An 18,036-nucleotide genomic window follows, 5' to 3' on the forward strand; every position below is an offset into this window, starting at 1 on the left:
CAAATGCTAAATAAGTGAAGCTGGAACACTTTCAGATATGAGTTGTAGTGAGCCGTCTGCAAACAGTCTTTGGGCCAAAGCACCGCTTGTGCTTTGGCCAGTGGACAAGTGCATTGCTGCTATTAAAATGTATACTGCATGTTGTGTTTTCTTATTTTTCAAACAAAGGAATAGTTCATAATCACTAAGCAGAAAATTAGGGGTGTTTTTGCATGACAGTATGGAAGAATATGCTTCATTCTTATAGGTCAGTAGCCAGATATAATATCACAGGCAATATTTGCAGAATACAAGAGAGGAACTTCATTTTTTCTAATCTCCATCATCTTGGTGAACACAACACTTTGAAACACAGCCTTCCAGAACTAATGCAAAGAAGGCAAATTTTAGATTGCTAAATTGTGAGAGCCTTCTGACCCATTGTTTTGTGTGGATCAGACACAGCAATAAAAGTACAAAGGATACTCAGTAGTGAATTACATGGGTTCTGCTGCCAGTCATAAAGGTAAACGGCTTATTGCCCTAATTTTCTTCCTTCCTACCACTCAGTGGTAAAGAAAGATCATGCTTGAAGGACTATGAGATCTGCCTTTTAATGTGTAATGTGAATAGAATTTGAACTATACAGTTTATCTTCCTCTATGCTGGATTCTCTGCCCTCCAGTGGTGTTTGGCCACTGCATCTTATATAGACTTTTTTCTCTTCCTTCAGCTTCTGACCTAGCCTTAAAATCTAAACAGATGAAATCTCAACAGAAAACAGAGAAACAAAGCACAAAGAAACAGTAAACGAAGTTTCACAAATTTTATGGTAATACATGGCTGAAATAAGCACTCTGGGCCACAAGGATGCATTCCCTGCTATGATGTACATAATCCATCAACTGATCAGGATTTTTCTTAAAATGAATTTAGCCTTGGTCTTTAGTCCCACTTCCATGGTTACAAATAGTCTTTCAGCTGTAAGACTAAATGTATGCCTGCTCAGTTCATGCTCACTTGTTTTCATGCCTGTGCTGCACCATAGCTTAAAGCATTTATCTTCTCTGCTCATCCATACTTTTTACCTACTTACAAATGACAAGACCAGTCAGGGAGAGAGAAGGCAGCCAGAAAAGGTACGTGGGAATAAAATATTTAACAAGGAAGGAATCTCTAGACAGTGGAGGTCTTTGGAGGATTTGGAATTTGACTTTATGTTCTCCTTGGTCCTCCTACTAGTGCTGGTTTAAATCAGTTGTATCTGCTGATTTGTGAGATCTGACTCCAGGAATTGCAGAACTCCAACTGAGAGAAATAGAGCACCCTAACAGCTACTAGGGGTGAGGTTAGAGTTGACCAAGCATGTTGGGACATTTGTGGGGAAGAGGCTGACCAGGAGTTGAGTGCAGTAATGCTTTTGCTCTGTTATTATCTTGAAGACTGGCCTCTTCTGTTTGAACTCTGGATGTCTGTTGTTTGCACTAATACAATTTCACAATTTCAATAGAAATGAAATAGTTATTCTGGTAGTTTTTAATGAGGGCTTGCTGATTTCTTTTGCCAGCACGCTGCTTCCAATGATCTCCAAATGAAAGAGCGTAATGTTTGTTTACTGCTTCCAACTTCATAGCCCCTTTATCACCACAGTAACAAAGCAATGAGGTTTTTAAATGCATCATCTCTCCTGGTAAATAGGAGAGAACTGAGCCAAAAGAGACCTGGGCTAGAAAATGAGCAGCAGAGCCAGGTGGGAGGTGAGAGTTCCCTGCCTGCGGACCCTTATGTACTGCTATGTGCCTCTCTCCCCAGGTGGGTCTGTGCTTTTGCCATGCTCTGCAGGCAGGGCAGGGGAGGTGGCAGTGAAATAAAGTCAGAAATCATTCCCCGTATATAGAAACTGCATAATATATATTCCCTGCATAACAAGGCTACAAGGCTGCATGATCCCGCCCCCCCCCCCCCCCCCCCCCCCCCCCGAAGAGAAGAAATAGTCCCTTGGTTTATGCTAAGGCACTTTCCAAGGAAGAAGCCTGTGCTATAACAGAAACACGTGTGGTAAACATCAAATCTTTGGAAGACTTGTGTTTTAACGTTTCATTTGTGGCACAGGATGCAACTGTTTCTTGTTCAAGTAACATATTTCATCTGAGGAAATGATAAAGGCAGTCTCTCTTTTTTTTTTTTTTTTTTTCCTTCCTTTCCTGCCTTGCAGGTACTTTCTGTGTGATTTAATCCCTTCCAGTCCTAAGGAAAGGCTTTGATCTTGTGATGTATTCTCATGAGCTGCACAAATAATGTCAAATAAATTTTTGGTGTCATGACCTTCTTTGGTTTCACTGGTCAGATGAAGTCCTCCAGGGCAGGCTCAAAGTTCTGGCATTTGATGGCTCTGGTTGTTTGCTCTGAGTGGTCCCATTGACTACAGGACTCGGTGACACCACTTTCCTTCCCATCAGTGCCAGTTATTTTCAGGCTGCTCTCTGAACTTCATCATTACTTGTTTTGAACAGCATGCTTAGTGCTCTGCCAGTTGTTTTTATGCTGCTACAGCCAAGTAACCTTTCCTCTTTTCAGATGAATCCAGTGTGGAGGTGTTCAGACTGAAAACTTTGTTTAACTTTGTACGCTGGGGAAATAGAGTTTTTGTTTTTCATCAGGTCAGAGTGAACAGGAATCTTCAGTAACAAAATTCAAACTAAAGACTTATTTCAGGCTGCACTGGAGGAGGTGTGCTGACTGGTATTATGAATACACTTTAGCAGGGATTTTTAAGATTTCGTCATAACACTAAATCAGTATATGTTACTGTAAGATCTTTTTAGGACAAGATTGAAGCCTCTGACTTTCCAAAGAGGTGCTTATATAAGCAGAAATGCATTTGAAACACTTAGAGTGAGAAGAGGGGAAGCAGGCACAGTGATGGAAATAATGCTTACATGATACTGGAAGACCTACTGACTGGGCAGTGCATCCAGGTTGAAATGTTTAATTATTTTACATTTTGTGGAGGATGTTTCATAGCCCTGAGTTGGCATGGTTCTTGCTTGCACATGGGGACAATGGAATAAAAGCAAAGCACCCTGAGAGATTTTTGACTTCAAAGAAACATCATGTACTATTAGTAATAATCTGTTCCAGGTAGGTGTATAAAACTTGGTGTTTTTTTATTTTATTTTATTTTTTTTAATATATATATATATTATTTTATTTTATTTTGCAACATCAAGTACTTAAAAACTATACCTGAAGCCATACCTTTTGCATCACTGTTGTAAAACATGACTGTCTTTTCTCTATTAGCAGTAATGGCAGTGCCTTAGCAGTGCTATCCAAGGTGACTGGCAAAGCTGTCTGCATAAGTATGAGGAATGCCACTGCTCAGTTCCAAGCAAAAAACAATTTTATACAACTGCATGTCATGCCAGACCTCAATTAATTTTCTCCCTAGCTTTGAGCTGTAGTTAATGTAGGTACTTGCAGCATACCTATTACTGCAACATTTAGACATTTTCAAATTTGGTGTTTAGAAGTGTTTGATGTTTATTTAACTAATTGGAAAAAATAGACTATCCACTTTCATACATGAAAGAGCAAAAATTAATCTAAGAGTAACCACAATCTAAAGTACTAGATCAACCAAGTTAAAATGGAGTTTCACACTAAGATTAATTATGCTCTCTGCTTCCTGTTGAGTAATTATGTTCAATAAAAATCATTCCGTGCAATTCAGTACAAGCTGCCATTTCAGCGAGTATTTAATGGCATGTAATGGGCTGAGATGTACACCCTGATTTGTTTTACACAAGCAACTTCTACAAGTCTGTTCTGTTTAGTGAGTGAGAAGGGGCTTACATGTGTTTATGGTAAATGTGAGACCTCACTTGCTTGGCTCTTTGGGAGCAGTGACAAAATGTGCCCAGCAGCAGCACTTTTCTGACAGCTGGAAAAACACTTCCCCATAGGCACTGTCTCAAACTGATTTTCTTCCTCTCCTGTGTAAGTACATCCTGAAGAAGTGTGTGCTTAGGGAATGGGGAGCTTGCTGAGAATGGGCTGGGAGAGATGGCGGTGTGTGTGATGGGACAAGGAGATGCTGGTGAGGCACAATGGTGGGCAAGAGCAAGGGGAACTTGTGACTTTCAGAAGACTCTTGGCCATTTCATTTGCTGTGACCATTTCCCATCCTTGGTTGGCAAAGAGGGTCTGAGGTGACGTGGTGCCCACAAACTGCAGGGCTGGAGCAGCCACCTCTCTGAGGCTCCAAGCTTGTTCCTGTCCCAGACATCTCCACTCTGTTCCTTGCTATTTTGCCTGAAGCCACTCATATTGAGTATCCAGATGGGAACTCCTGAGAAAGTAGCCCTTGGATTTGGTCAGACAACATACTCTGTTATTTTGGACAAATGCTGACCCCATAATCCATCTTAAGCACCTTCTTTCCCAGAAGTGCAGTTGTTGGGGTACTTTCTTGACAATTTTCCTCTAGGGACAGGTACAATCAAGAAAAGATTCATAAAGAATTTCTAAATATTTCTAAACTTATCACCCTTTAGTTAGTATAAGATGGACTCTAAACAAGATAGAACAAGTTAATGTACATGCATTTGCCCCCCTCCCCTTAGTTTCCTACAGCCCTGGAAAATTTCCTGAGACCTCTCAGCATCAGCCAAGTTCTTCCTTTGCTGAGCCCTACTGCTGTGTGAGGATGCTCCCCAAAATATTCATCAGTCCTTCCTATTTCTTCTTGCTCTGAACAACAACTGAGGAGGGAGCAAACTGACCAAATGCAGCTTGCCCTTCCCACAAATGTCTTCTATTGCATTCCTCACTCAACATCATGGTAACTGAAGTGCTCGGAGTCCTGCAAACATACGCCCAAACACCAAGGGAAATAGAGAACTTGCCACAGTCATTTCTGAATAGAAGCACTTTGTCTTTTTTTGGCAAGCACTTTTCTTTAAATGAAATATAATTATGTGTTTTTGCAACTAACTGATTGAGATTGATGTTTAACAGAAATTACTCTGTTGGATGGCATCTGTCTGGGGAGTGTGTGGGGATGTGGGGTGGAGGGTGGGGAGAGAAGGAAGTAAATACTTATGTCCTGAAATTGAACCATAAAAAAAAAAAAAGAAGAGGAAAAAAAATCTACTGAAATGAGACACATCCAGAGTTCATACAGATATTGCCCTTCAAACTCCAGCACTGCCAAAAGGAATACCAGCATATAAAGGACCTGGACTATGAGAATCACAGAACAAATTAGGCTGGAGGTCATGAAGGCCATCTTCTTACTCAATGCAGATTCAGTCAGATCAGGATGGTTAGGGCCTCATCAACTCAAATTTTAAGCATCTTTGAGAATGGAGATTTCAAAACCTCTCTAGGCAGTCTACATCACCCTTCTTCTCTCCTGTGATCTAGTTTCAGACTGTTGGTAAAGGCAGCAGAACTAAACCTGACCAAAATGCATACCAAGAAAAATATTCTGTTTGGGGGCAAAAAAAAAAAAAAAAAGTAAAGTAACCAAAACCAGCAGTCCCACAAAGTTTTCCAGTATCAATTTTCCCTACTGCTGTTCCTAACAGGTGAAGGGAGAAGAGGATGACAGCAAAGCACAGATTGTGCTACAGAATGTCAGATTTTCAGGACTTTGCAGTTTTTAGAGGAAAGTTTTGTCTGACTCCAATTCTTGCTTACCCTTGAGAGTGAGGCATTCCCCACCCTATGACTCATTGAGCAGACCCAGCCTTACAGAACAACTTGTCCGGCCTTTAGCTTACTTCTTTCTTTCTTCTTTCACAGCCTGAACAGTTCTGCCAGGCTTGCAGCTCCTTTTGCCGGTTGAGGGGAGGATGGTAGCTTTTCTACCATTGGATCCAGTGGACCCAGTGCATGTGGTCCCATTGCATGACAGAGGTACAGATGCTGTGGTCTGGCAGTGCAAATTGATGGGAGCACTACTGGAAAGGGCTGAAAATAATCCCTGTAGGTTTGTCTTTTCAGTGCCTTGAAGAGAGTTTGGTTGATGCATTGTGGAAGATTGACCATCCCTATTCTTTAGTAATTTGAAGTAATGTGAAATTTCTTCACTGCACTCAAAATAAGTACTCTGGATAAGGAGAAGGCACGTCCATACCGTGCAGTAAAACGTTGTCTTGTTCTTACGCTTTTAGAGTATCAGCACTGGTATGGCTGCAGGAACAGTCAAGACAACAGTATTCCTCCCAGTTGTGTGCTTTTCAGCCAATTTCTCTCAGTCCAGCTGCAGCATATACTCATTCTCATTCCACTCTCCCTTCCTTTGATATCTTTTTAATTGGATGCACAACACTTTCTCTGCTCAAGCAAAACACCATAAGCAGACAAGGTGCTCACTTGTGAGGAAAATCAGCCTGATGCACAAATTGCTTTCTTAAACCCTCCTTTTTTTGTGGTGTGGTATTTTCGTTCTTTTTTTTTTTTTTTTCTTTTTTGTGTGTGGAAAGATAAGGCTTACTTCTAGCACTGCAAAGTACAAGCAGCTCTCGCTTGGCATTATTTTTAGGAAAACTCTTAAAAGTACATTTTAGAAAGATGCCAGTGGCAGCTCAAAATGGCTGTGTGTATAAGCATATGCATGCATTTACAGTGCACCCAAGCCTGATGCTGAATAGGTGTAACACTGGGACAATTTTCCTCTCAGAAACCACAAGAAGCTAGGGGAGGTGAGTGAGGAATGTGAATATCTTAGAAAGATGAAACTGCAGAAGGAGGACCTGGAGTGCAGGATTCCCATTGCTGAACCCCAGACCAGGTTCTCTCACGGGTTGCCCAATGGCTGCAAGCTTGGAACTGTTACCTACAGGCTCTTAGATGCTGGGCTAGGGGAACTGCAGTTGCTGAGCTTATTCATGTAAGTGCTGAATGTTTTGTTTTAAATTACATGCTTAAAATGTCCATTTGTTCCCATCTGAATATACTCCATTCAAACTTGCCAAGATTTATGTTCTAAAATGGGAACTGATGTACCATTCTTTACAATCACTGTATTATCACTCAAATAGTCTTGCTACCCAGCTGGAGAGTCTTTTGAACAATTACAGCACCTAAATATGGGAGATCCATATCAAGAATGCAATATATAATGTAGAACTTAAAGTTCAACAGTATTCCTGAGAATGGGGGCAAAAGATAGAGATTAAAAAAAAAGTCAAAGTAAAATACATGATTTCTCTCTAAATCAGAGCAAATGAATAACTTCAAATTTGAAGATCTACACAAAAAATACTGTAATACTATACTTTACATACATACAATACTACATGCATACAACACTGAAGTAGCCCACCAGCTTTTAATGATGGAGCATCAAATAGCAAATATTATGCGATGATCGTTCTGTACATTTGAGTCTTCATCTGGTATAGTACTGATCAATAAGCTCCCAGGTCCTACCTGTACCTGCTCTCTTTGAATTAGATAGCCACTGTACGGAGGTGCCTCATAGCTTTTGGTGTGCTTAATTCAAGTTGTCCTTTAAGCTGGCAAAGTGATCTGTCATCTTTTTTTTTTTTCTTTTTTTTTTCCAGATAAGGACTGAGGCCTGAAAATGTTAAAGGTTAGGTCCGTACAGTCATTCTGATCTTGAATTCCTTATGTCTGCAGTATCTATTTGCATTTTGGTAGTTTTGAGAGGCAAAGTCAGTTTCTTAAACTTGCACATTTCCAGGGTTTTTCCTGTAAAGTTGTTTCCAGCCTGTGTACAAAGTTCCCTTTTACTAAACAGCCCTCCCTCTTGGTTTCTTTAATCTTTTCCTTTCTTATCAGAAAGGAGTCAGTGTGTTGAACCCTATGGCTGCCAACATCCACTGCTGCACTGTTGCTGCTGCTGTCTGGGCGTAGCATGCGTCATTGTCAGCTACCAGGCAAGAAAAGAGCCCCAGGTTTTCCCTCATAGCGAGCTTCTTTTTACTTTGTTACCCCCCTTTAAGTGTCTCCTCTAGTGGTCGGTACCAGAAGAAAAGGATCTGAAAGTCTTTGATTGATATCTCAATCTGTCTTTTGATTTCTTTGGCTGCCCATTTCACCTAGATTCTGTCACTGATAATTTGCTTTTAAATGTAATGGATAAGATTCTGAGCAATCCATCTCCTCCTTTAACCACAACTGCTTTCAGTGCATTAATGACTGAAAAGTTACACTTTCATTTAATGTGAATTTGCAAAGCTTTTAGATAATGGGTAGCTCTAATATTCTGACATCGTTGAAGCTATTAGAAGAATAAATCAAAAGAAAATTCTCCTGTTGCTGCCTGCACAAAATGGGGAGAAGTTTAGGGTAAAGGCCCCAGTACAGTGACGCTACAAAACAGCAATTACCATAAGCTGAAAAGGGCATAGAAATGGTACTTCTGTGGTTGGGTTTCTCTCTCTGAAGCTGTGATAGATGTTAGAGAGAGGATGGGAGGGAAACATCAGTATCAAAACTGGAGTTGTGTTAATTGCTTTCACCTCACACTTTTGTATTCCTTGTTGGTTGACTTTTTTTTTTCTTTTTTTTTAATTCACAGGAAATCATCCAAATAAAACATAAATTAATTTTATTCCTATAGAAACTGCAGTAACTATTTTGATCTGAATGCAGTTGAGTCTGCTCACACTGGTGGTAGGTTTAGCTCTTTAAAGGTACTACTGTTCGTTGTACTTTGCTAGGAAGAACATAGGCAGTGATGCTTATCCAATATCCCAAAGTGATATTAAGAGCCTATATCCGTGCAGTAAGTAGCACTGATTTTTGGGGGGATTTACTTATACTCAGGGACACATTAAGGACAAGTCTGCATATCTGTATCTTTCCTCATAATGGGTTTATGTTACCATGCTGCTGAGAGGAAGTAGTGATAGGGAGAAAAGACACTATCACAAATAAGTTTTGCAATCCTTTGCCAGGCAGTGAAGAAGCAAGCAGTGCCATGAGAGTTTTGATTTGGCTGATGGATGTTCTGCTTTGGAACTTGGCCCAGCTTCTTGGCTGAATGCAACTACTCATTTCAGAAACAGCTACTTGGTTCCTGGGGGGAGAGTTGTGTTCTCTCCTCTCTGTCTTAAGGCGCATAACTTGCATGCAGTCTCCTGGCTTTGACAGGAGCCCCTCAAAGATTTTGCAGAAGTCACTTAACCATTCTCAGTCTTGTCTTTAAGAAAGGAATAATGCTTGCAGGAGCCACAGAGGGTTTCTAAGACCTAGTTGACATCTAGAAGTGAAAGCATACCTCTGTTGGCCAAACACATACACAGTGCAGGGGCGGACAGTAATGATTCTCTCTGCTATGCTTCTATTCTTTATTCAGTGAAGAGTGGGCAAGGAAGGCATGCTTAATATTTATTTGTTTCAAAGAACTCCAGTGCAATGTTGAACGTGTTGCCTTTAGTGTTCTCTTCCTACATTTACATATTTAATGGTTTGCATGCTGATCCAGTTGGTTTTGTTTGTGGATTTTCTTTTTGTGTTTTTTTTTTTTTTTTTTTTTTTATGGATATTAAAGTACTTTACCTGCATCACTCATTATGCAGGTGAACCACATAGCCGCCTATACGGTGCAGATAACGCTGTACAGCTGACAAGGCTCCAGAATCATTAGTAACTTGACCTTCCTGCCTGATTTGTACTTATGAATCTAATAATAAATAATCACATGTGGAAAAGTCAATAGAGAAATAATGTAGCACACTTCTTTTAGTGCTCTAATTCAGCAGAATAAACCATGAGAAGCATTTCAGTAATTTACTATAGTAAGTGCTCTCAGCAGCTTCTGTGTTTCAGCTGTTTGGTGCTCCATCATGAAGATAATTATCTTGGTAATTAGTTATATTGTTATTTAATAGTCCCCAGACAATATTCTATTTTTTTGAAGGAACAGGCCTTTCCTTCTATATTTCTGTCCCCCATTACAGAAAATGTTTATCTAAGAATCTTTTCTCTTGCCAAGTTTTTTTTTTCTTTCTGTTTACTACTTTCTCTAAAAAGGTCTCAGTTACTGAAAGACAGTTTCTGTTTAGCAGCTGCACAGATGTAGCCACAGGAGACTCCCTCTTCTTGCATCTATCTCAGACATCCTCAGGAGCTGCTCCTGAAGAAACAGGGATGGGAACAGTGCAGGTGAGGGGCCAACAGCACTACAGGCTGGAGCCTCACAACTGTCCTTTAGATTCTGAGTTTCACCTCATCAGCACTTCTAGGGAAACAGGCAAAGTGAGAAGATTGGTGAAATAGACTGGGATTGAGGAGAATAGTCTTTTAAGTTTGATGAAAATGAATCTTTCTTACAACTGCATGAATGTAGGCAGGAAGTTTTCAACCATTCCTAGATTAATAATGGTGAGAAACAACAGATCAAGGGTAGAAATCAGCATGAGGAAGAATGAACTCTTTTCTGGGGGGACTCACTATTAAGGGAGGTAGCTTAAATACTGAATTAGTCTCCTGAGAGTTGCTGGGGTGAGAAACATGTGTAGCTAGCAGTCTGCAGACCTAAGCCACCATTTGGGGAGGAGAAGATGTGGAGCTGCTGATGGAGGACCAGGAGAACCCCTGCGGAAGGTGGAGGGGTGGCAAATGCCTGAGGGAACCGCTTAAGGCCAGGGAGAAATGTGTGTGTGAAGAAAGCTGGAAACTTTTGAACTTGTGTAGGTGGTTATGACCTCAATAAAAAGAAACTTCCTCCAGTGTCACCCTCACTCTCAAAGTGATTTTTAGTCCTATTTAAAGGGAACAGACTGTTGTCTCTTTTTTTTCTGTCTCCCACCACTCCCTTTGTGATACTATTCCTCACAGTGTTACCAGGAAACAGCTTGTTTGCATATACCTCTTATAATAAAGAGTGTAGCTTCTAGTTCAATACCTCCAGATTTTGTGCTTTCTGGGTACTGTTCTTGTTGCAGTTGTCCTTTCAAGCAGCTTCAGTTTTAGGAAGCCAAGATTTTCTCTGCAACTTTTTGACTGTACAAACGATGGACTTTTTTCTTTAATTCACTTAGTGACTCAAACTCCACAAAGTACCATTCCTACTTCTCACCAGCTGGTGGTCCATATGCCACTGCATCTTTACTCTTGTAAATACAAGTTTGAAGTCATGCTCACAGATCAGACTTTTGGTGGTTAATATGGCAATATGTTAAAATGTCAAATGATGCAGAAAGAGTGAGTCAGGGGGGAAGGAAAAAAAAGCAGTAGTCTGTGCATTTATAAAACTTTCCTTCTAAGGGGCTCCCAGAGGTTTGCAGGCATCAGAGGATTTCTGCAAGTCTGGGGTCAGCTGGCTGGGATTTGGGATCCACAGCATCTTGAGAGAAGCATCTGTGCAAGGCAGTGGTTCCTAGCTTCTCAATGTTGTCTACCAACAAGTTTAAGGTCTAAATTAGGAACAAAAAATACAGTCTGGCACACTGCCCATGAAAGATTGCCAGCTTCTAGCTGAAACTCTTCATTACTCTAGAAAGGGTGATAAGTGTTCCCCAGGGAACTGGAAGTTTTATGACTTATGCAGTGCTCAAAAATATAAAAAAAATAAAATAAACAAAATGCTCGGAACATTGACAGTATTCCAGAGAGAATCTTAATAGCTGTGGCTGTTTCCCGTGTCCATAGAGCAAGAATGTCAGATCCATCGATGCTTTGGACCTCGCTCCATGTCTTCCAATCAGTAATGGGGGCGCCTCTACCACATGGATTTCAGGCAAATATACAATCTCTGGTCTGTTGTATTTCCTCTTTCCATTGCATAATTATCCTTAATTTCAGCAAGCGGGGCATGACTCTGCGAGCCAATGCCCTAATTTCAAATGCTGAAAAAATAGCCAGGGCAAGAATAGAAAATGCAACTAATAACTTTCAGTGAAAGAGCTGCCATTGGTAAAGGGATAAGACCTTTGTTGATTTTACTGGTTCTGCTCTTAATGTTTCCTGACATTGTGAAAGTTAGCTAGTCTCCAGTAAATTGGCTCATAGTAAAAAGGTAAGGAAACAAATTCTAGATGGATTTAGAAAATCTTAAACGGTTTAATAGTTCTGTGCCATGAATCCATGCTGCAGGTGTATGCCAGCAATGGTTCCAATTAATGCAGACTTGTAGCAGGCAGCATTCTGGAGATGAATGACAGGAGTATCATGTGAGTGCTTTGTTCTTCACGTGAATGTGAAAAATGTATAAATAACACTGCCTTTTAGATGAAAGAATATGTTCCTTTCCCAAGTCTCTTTCATTAAGATCTCTGCAAAACTGTAGTTAGCTGTTTTCAGCTTCTGTGTGGTCTGTGCAAACCAATAACATAATGTAACTAATCTATGCATAATGAGGTAGATAACACTCAAAAAAGAGTTGTAGTTCTGGGAAAATCTGGAGTCCTCCAAGGGTGCAGTAATGGATTCATTCAGTTGCTTAGAATTCAGCATTTATACCTGTTTGTATCTTAAGACTCTTTTCCCATGTTTTGTCTATAGAGATGATGAATAAGGAGATGGGATGGTCTACAAATCCAGGCTGGCAATTTAATCAGAACTTTCTGCTCTGTGTGCAACGATAATTAGTAGTTAAGTGCTATAAGAACCTTAAGATGAAAATCCTGGTAAACGTTTTTACTGTGCAATAGAAATTGGCGAGCTCTTCAGGGTATGGAGATGAGAATGCAAAGCAACTGCAAAGTCACAGGACAGCAGCCCGGTCTGCACCTGTAAGGCATTTCTCAGAATTTTACTATCAAAACTATAACTGAAACCTTCCACGTTCCTTGAATCCAAGTAACATGCAGCCATTATTTGTTTGCTACATGTTCCTAGGTTATAATAAAAGTTGGTTTTACACAGTGGACCATGGGAGGGTTTTCACTCAGTAAGAAAATGCTTTTAGAATAGAATAAATGTTCTTCAAAGCAAAGTATATCAAGCAAAAACAGACGGGTTAGCATTATTTCTCTCAAATAGCTCCAAGTGTACCGTGTGCTGGAATTAATGGGACATTTCTCTGAGAGGTTTTTACTTTTACATTTAGGTCCTGGTTTGTAAAGAAAAACATCCAGAAGCTCACAGCATGTGAAACCCATCAGTTCTAGTACTGAATCTACTGAGGCTTTGTCAAATTAGAAAGCATAACACAGCTAAAGGAAAGCAAGTTAAAGTCTACAGGTACTGTAAAATCTGCATCAGCAGCTTTGTCAAGGTGGAAAAAAAGGTTCCTGTTGACAGAAGTTACCTGTTATCTGGAACTACTTGCATCATATGCAGTAGACAAGCCATGAAGCTTCAGGCTGGATATTAGGAAAAGACTTTTTCACTGAGAGGGTGGTTGGGCACTGGAATAGGCTCTCCAGGGCAGTGGTCAAGTGGTCACAGCACCGAGCCTGCCAGAGTTCAAGAAGCGTTTGGACAATGCTTTCAGGCACATGATCTGATTATTTTTATTTTTAATTTTATTTATTTATTTATTTTGAGTGGTGCATTTGGGGCACAGGAGTTGGACTCAATGATCCTTGTGGGTCCCTTCCAGCTTGGATATTCTATGATTTGTGAAGACATCTTTGCTCCCCTAAAGTGACATCTGTTAGAATACCTGCTTAGTGTTATAATTTCATATAGTTTTAATTTCTCAGGAAAAAAAAAAAAAACACAAAACAAAACAAACAAACAAAAAAAACCAACTTCTCAGTATTTTAGCTGATGGTTTTCTCTTGTAAGTTGGGGGTGAGGGTGGGCGGGATGTGGGGGGTGAAGAGATTACTTTTTTACCAAGCCGTATAGGTCACCTAAATTTGGACCAAAGAAACTCATGTCAGTCCTCTATCTATGACTCATTTTGTCCCTTTCTTGTCCATATGCTCTGTTGCCAGAGTTATACAAAGGGCTAATTAATTTACTGATGGAAAAGCCAAGACTCTTGACTTAGGCAGTTCCTTCAGATGGGACTGGGGAGGACTGTGCATTTCCTAAAAGGGCTATATCTTTCCTGCTGTTGGTTTGTCCAACAGTGAAAGCTTAATAGCAAACAGTTGATATTAAGACAAGCTGCAAACTGGCTGTGTATTGTGAAGAAATAAAACAGGACCTGATTTTTTTTTTTTTCACTTGCTTGGGATGATCACATTTTCCTGTGTTGAGCCACAGTGAAATGCTATTGCTCTCCAGGTAGCTTACTTACATATCATTGCTGTTCTAGTTTTCTCCACTCTACTTGTATTGCTTTGGGCTAGTTTTCTGAGTTTCTCTTCTACTGTACAGAGTATTCAGCTTTCAGAGTATTTGACTCTCACTTGATCGTTCACTCTTTAATTGTTGGTCTCACACCAATTGGAATCAAAATGCAAATAAAAGCATTGTTGTTATTCACAATCTGAAAGTCAAAACTAAGCATACAATTTATTTTGAATTTAAATATAACTGTTCTGGTGCTACAGATTGTATGTATGCAGTCTAAAATCTGTGTTTCTCTACAGAAAACAGCACTTTCCCCATCACGAAGAATGTGCCTCTGTCCATGAGCATATTTTATTACTAGTTTCCTGTTGAGTTGCTAAGAATAGTGGGCAGGGCTGCAAAACATTTATATTTCAACACTCATGGATCAGTATTAAATCTTGGAATGTATTTGGTACAGTCAGTCAGGACTGTTTCTGATTAACTCTGTGGTAATACTGCTTCCTTATTACAAGACAGAAATAGGATTCATACCAAGAGGAAATAATATCTCAAAGGACAGGTGACCCAGCAAATACAAATTCAGTTAAAAATATGTGTATGTGCAAATTCATTCATCATGCATTTAGTGCTATTTAAATGTCATATCAAGCACCTACATCTGTAGGACTTCTTGGTAGTTAAGACCAATTATAAAGATATACAGACAATTTCTTTTTCTATTTGTAGACTACTCCGTACAGGTGGACCATTAAAAACCATGTTAATTTGTGCAGTATCTTGGTTAAACTGGAATCCCTTAGTTAAATGGCAGCACAAAGATTTAGCACTTATTAAAGAGAAGCGCACAGAAAAGGGGAGTACTGATTGCTTATCTTTTCAAATTGCCTGTGGTAAGAATGAGCTCTTGGGGGATGGCTGGTGAAAAGATTAAGTTGCCATTCATTGCTCGAAATTCCAGTATAGCTCTTGGAAAGCCTTAAAATTAGAGCAGCTCCTTAAACTAATGCTCTTGTCTAAATAGCAGTTAAAGCTAACAAACATAAAATGAGCTCATCTGTTTGACTTGATTTGTATGGAAATGTCAAAAGTAATGCCCCTTGCCCTGACATAGATAGGAAACTTGGTCTTGCCTAAGAGGGCAGCACTTTGGAGCTGTCAAGTCAGCCTAGCAAGGGCTCCCTGCAGAGCTCAGTGGCTTTCAGAAAAAAAGTTTGAAGCTCCTCTTTTCTTCTAAGACACCATCCTCCTTCTCTGCCTCCTCCTTCTTTTAAAGGGAGGTGAAATCAAAATGATCTTGTTCAACTCCTGGAAGAGTTGAATAACAGAGTTGTGCAATTCACACAAGTAGTAGGATGGTCGCACACATGAGAGAAATCTCACAAGGACCTACAGGCACTTATGATCCCCCCTGCCCTACTTGGGAGCTCTGTAAATTATATAACCCTCTTATTCATGAATTCCTAAAAGTATGATTATTGCTCACTGACTGCTGCCTATGTTTAAGCACATTGTACTTCATGCTAAGCTGACTCTAGGTCATCGCTAAAACATTAAGACAATTCAGTCTCCTGGATTTTTTTTTTATACAAAAAGCTGAATATTTTGATATACTTCAGATGCTTCTGGTTTTTAAAGAACATTGAATTAAATATGGTAATAGAGTTTTTATTTGAATGCATTTTAAAGAGACTTGTGTGTAAATCAAGAACTGATTGGTAAATTAATTGTCCAAACCATGCCAGCAGCAGCAGAGCTGGCAATTGCAAAAGCCTGTAATAAAGTGTTGCAGACAGGTTATCTTCTTCTTTTCATCGGTCTGAGCACTGTAGCAGCAGAAGCAAGCATTCAAATTGTACTTGATTTCACCACAGAGCACACTCAAGTGTGATTCACAAACTACACTGCCCTTGAACCATCTGGGGTTTGCAGCTTGGAAGCTTTTATACTCTTCAGCTTGTAAGATTGTTTTGTTACTGCTGCAGTTGTTGTCTCTGTTAGCTTTGTAAGTCCCTGCTCTCACTGTTTAGCACACTTCCCTGATAGCTTTGGTCAGAGTGCTTACATAAACTGAAATCTAGTTGCTATTAGCAATATAGACGATGTGGAGAGCATCTAATTTTCCCACCTTTGATTTTCTTGACGATCAAGGATGCATCTTTGTAAAAATCTGTTTGATGCAAAAATTACATCTTTGAAAAAATCTGTTCTGGAAGCTCTAATCCCTGTGTCACAAAGTTTTGAACTAATCACAAACACTAAAAGAAAAAGGCTTTTTTTTCTGATAAATATTGTGCAAAACTCCCCCACCCCCCCTTTTTTTTCCCCCTCCTGAGCAGCTCATAGTATTGCTCAGTGATGCACTTTGCCTTGCAAGAAAGGGGTAGGCAGAGCATTATTTGTAAGTCTGGTATCACCTAGGTCCAGCCTCTTCCCCATGACTCACTGCAGCTCCCAGTTTGATGGCATGGCTCATCTCCTCCTACCTACTTCCTCAGTCTCTTCAGATGTTTGCTGTGCTCCCACTTGTCCCTGCAGGCCACGTTCCACTTCCATACCAGGTTTCATTCAGCTTGAATCTGTTCTGCCCTCTGTTCCTGTCATGTTTCTTGTTTGCTGGACACTTCCACTCCACTCAATACTTACCTAGAGCTAAAAGATATTATAACGCAACACTTGTTGCAGCACATGACTGGAGATTATTCCTTCCATACTGGTATCCCTGCTTTTTAGAATGTTTTTCCAAGCAGTAGATAGAGGTTTAGGGCACAGGGCTGTAGGACAACGTAACAGCAACCCTATTGCCTCAGATGAAGTCATACTGGTTTGACTGACTAGCGTAGATAACACCAGTAGTGGAAATTAAGTGGCATGGACTTCAGTATAAGCTACGCGAACATACTGTGCCCCTGATAGCATTAATAGAATTCCCAGAGCAACTGGCATAGGTAGATCAGCATGGCTCAGCACCCCAACCGATCCCAGCTCCAGGGTTATAGTTCCCCTGGGGGCTATGAATATATTCTTGTGTGTCCATTGCTCCTACTGCTGTGGTTGTCAACCACCAAACTTAAAGCTCAGTGTAATCTCTGGGGGAAAGAGATGTGTGGTTTAGCTGTGCTGCAGTCACACCTTGGATGGCAGGGTGAACAAACCAGACATGCTGCAAACAGCACTGCAGGGCTGTCACTGCTGCTGGGACTGCCTGGGAGATGGAAACATCTTGCAGAGCAGAGAAAAATAGAAACCAGCTTTACCAGTTGGAATATAAGTAGTCAGCTCTGTTCGTCTTTTTTGTTTTTCCTTCCCTCTTTCAAAATGGACCCAAAATGGACCCTAGCTAGATGACTTTTCTACCATAACCTCTAATGACCACAAACTCATGGCCCTTTCATGCCAGCATTTCCCTATGCTCTGTTTCTTCTGAGCTTTCCCTGTGCCATCTCTTTGCTTGTGTCCTCAGCTGGGGTTTCAAGCCTAAGCATCAGCTAGAGCCTGCAGACATTGCTGAGCAGATGCTGGAGCTGCTGCTTGCACAGCCTTACTGTTGTCCTGTGGCATTGTGCCTCTGTGCATTCAGTGGCTCCCAGCACATCAGCTGTGGATGCAAAGGCAAGACCTAGTGTAAAGAAAGGGGTGATTGTTGGGTAAGTTTCTGGAAGAAAATCCTCTCCTTGTGTTCAAATAACTGTGGTAAAATTAAAGTAGATACAGGTTGAGAGAAGGAAGTGCAAGGTGGGAATGACAGGAAATTGCACTGTGTTCATTAGCATATGAAGAAGGTTATATTTATACCAAGCACAAGGAAGGCAGAATGATCTAGTGGGCATTTAGGAAGGCATTCACATTTCCACTAAACTACCATATAAGCTTTTCCCCAGGGTTGCA

General features: G+C 40.4%; 2 protein-coding genes across 5 annotated transcripts in view; one reads left to right on the plus strand and one right to left on the minus strand.

Moving 5' to 3' along the window:
- The window catches only part of BEGAIN (brain enriched guanylate kinase associated), a 161,382-nt gene that overhangs the window by 91,561 nt on the left and 51,785 nt on the right, over window positions 1–18,036 (minus strand). The gene's annotated exons all lie outside the window — the stretch shown is intronic.
- Window positions 1–18,036, plus strand: part of LOC308195840 (uncharacterized protein) — a 203,981-nt gene that overhangs the window by 76,394 nt on the left and 109,551 nt on the right. The window lies entirely within an intron of this gene.

The sequence above is a fragment of the Anser brachyrhynchus genome (genome assembly GCF_964034855.1).
Source record: "Anser brachyrhynchus genome assembly, chromosome: 5".
Classification (NCBI taxonomy): domain Eukaryota; kingdom Metazoa; phylum Chordata; class Aves; order Anseriformes; family Anatidae; genus Anser; species Anser brachyrhynchus.